Genomic DNA, 2,809 nt, shown 5'->3' on the forward strand with positions numbered 1-2,809 from the left:
TCCGCCGTCCCCGGGATTCTACTTTTTTGCTGAATTCTACTTTTCTTGAAAGCATGACTTGTCTTGTTTAGTTGCTCAGTCTTGTCCGATTCTTTGCGACCTCATGAACTGTAGCCCGCCAGGCTCCTCTGTCCATGGGATTCTCCAGGCAAGGAAACTGGAGTGGGTTGCCATTGCCTTCTCTTAGCTAAGCCAAATTAGGAACACGGAACTTTCTTTCTCCCCCATGAAGACGTAAAATTAAAATAAAAGGATTATGGTACATATTTCTAGCGCTTACCATTTTTTCCACCTCTCTTCCTCTTCCTGACCACAGTCCCCAGGCAGGATCTACAGGTGGGCGGGGCTGCATATCTGTTCTAGCCAATAGGCTTCCAGTAGCGGTGATATGCGTCACTTCCTGGCTGGCGTCTTAAAGAGCCAGTGCGTGCTTCTTTATGCTCTTTCACAGCCATGTGCACTGAGGGTGCTGGGGTTCCAAGGGTAGAAACGAGACAATAAGATCCCCCTCAGTCTAGATCTGCACTGGCTGATAAAGTAGTTACCCAGCCACGAGGTACAGACAATGACTCTACACGTATATGAAGCAGAGCATTCAGTTCTTCAGTCACACCCACCACATTTCAAGTGCTCAGTAGCGTCATGTGGCCAGGCGCCATGGTGCTGGATAGAGCAGATGTTTAAAAAGTCCCGTCATCACAGAGAATTCTACTGGACATTCCACTCCAGATCACTGAAGGGCTGCAGAGAGAACACTTGCCCCAGGGAGGCTTTGCATGTGTTGCATTAATCCATAGATATTTGGGCTTGTTGTTTATTTTTGCTTGTTTTCACTGAAAAAAAGGATTTGAGAATCTTGCGCCTTTTAAATTAACAATTGGTGGCACAATGTGGCTTGGCTCAACCAAGAGGAGGGCTGAAGAGGATAACACCATGAGGACCCTGGTGTGAACTGAGTGGCAAATGGGATGAAAATCAAGCTCCACAGAGCCTTAGTTGCTCATTGAGCTCTCTGTGTGTGATGTCTCTCCTGGCTTAGAACTAAACCACCCAAGAACTCATTTACCAAGAAATTTCAGGATCACTTAAAGTGAAGACATTCTGGGTCTCCTGTGTTGCTACTGTCACTGTTTCCATTTTTCCCCCTGCTGCTGCTGCTAAGTCGCTTCAGTCGAGTCCGACTCTCTGCAACCCCATAGACGGCAGCCCACCAGGCTCTCCTGTCTCTGGGATTCTCCAGGCAAGAACACTGGAATGGGTTGCCATTTCCTCCTCCAATGCATGACAGTGAAAAGTGAAAGTGAAGTTGCTCAGTCACGACCCCATGGACTGCAGCCCACCAGGCTCCTCCATCCATGGGATTTTCCAGGTAAGAGTACTGGAGTAGGGTGCCATTGCCTTCTCCGTTTTCCCCCTAATTATCTTTATTTGTTTTTGGCCTTTAGGTGCGGGGACCAGCTGTCATAATCTTCCTTTTTCTTAATGTTCACAGTGTAGACATGAACTCCAGTTATTCTTATATATCTTCTTTTAAAAAAATAATTGAATGTTGGCATTTGATGCCTGCATTCTGCAGAATCTCAGTTCTTCAACCAACTACAGAAGATGGGTTAACCTGGGTCATGGGTGTATTTCTGTGTGTGGCATCAATGCCTGGTACATAGTAGGTGCTCTGCAATAATTTATGAAATGACCCAAGATGAGAAGTAAATTCCATTTCTGGAGGGGACTGGGAAAATAAAGTTCTGAGTCCTATTTGGAGCCAAACTGTCCAGGGCTGATTCAGAATGAAAACCTGGGTCCCACCCTCTGGAGCAGGGGGTTAGACAAGGCAGAAAGAGAAAGAGCTGAGACCTCATGTCTGGGCTGAGATGCCTCCTGAGCCCTGCCTGGAGACATCAGCACCAGGTACACGGAGGGGCCGCACCCTGTTGTGAGTCTATGGCTGTGGGAACCCTGAGGGGTGGCGGCAGCCCCCCAGGGACCACATCCTGTTTGTCCTCTAGGGCCCCTTGGTCTCCTCATCTGTACAGGGCGGGGGCAGGGGCAGCTGGGCACTCAGAGCTGTAGACATGCCTTCCATCTTCTCTGAGCTTCTCCTCCTCGGCCAGTTGTGCAGAGTAGGGAGGGCACCGCAGGAGGGTACAGGACGCCCACCCTGCCCCCAGTTCACAGGAACCTCATGGTTCAGACAGCGTGAGGGGCCAGGGATCCTGATGGGGAGAGAATTAGCCCAAGCATTTGGCAGCAAATCTTTCACTTCCAAGGCTGAGTCTGGGCCAGAAGACCCTGAACCCTGCAGGTGAGTCCTCCTGGGTCTCCTGGGACCCATATCTCACTTGAGTCCCAGGAAGTTGGTAAGGGGCAAGGTCAGGCACTGGGATTCTAGAGTGATGCTGATGAAACCTGGAAGGGCTCATGAGCTGGGCTGGGGAGTGAGGGGTGGGGAAGGCCTGGGACTCAGTCTCTAATTTTCTTCCAGTGACCTTCCGCAAACCAACTATCTGGGCTGAGACTCTTTTGGGCAGCTCAGGGTGCCCATGTGAATACACCCTATGCAGAGTTGGAATGTGAGAGTGAGTACACAGACCATAAGGGAGTATGCTGCGGTTGGCCTGCATTATTTGGAGAAGGAAATGGCAATGCATTCCAGTATTCTTGCCTGGAAAATCCCATGAACATTGGAGCCTGCTTGCCTACAGTCCATAGGGTTGCAAAGAGTCAGACATGGCTGAGTGACTTCATTTTCTTTCATCTTGTTTTAAAATTTATTTATTTTACTGGTTCCATTTTTTAATCTCATCATATA

The sequence above is a fragment of the Bison bison genome, unplaced genomic scaffold, assembly GCF_000754665.1.
Source record: "Bison bison bison isolate TAMUID 2011002044 unplaced genomic scaffold, Bison_UMD1.0 scf7180017863760, whole genome shotgun sequence".
NCBI lineage: Eukaryota > Metazoa > Chordata > Mammalia > Artiodactyla > Bovidae > Bison > Bison bison.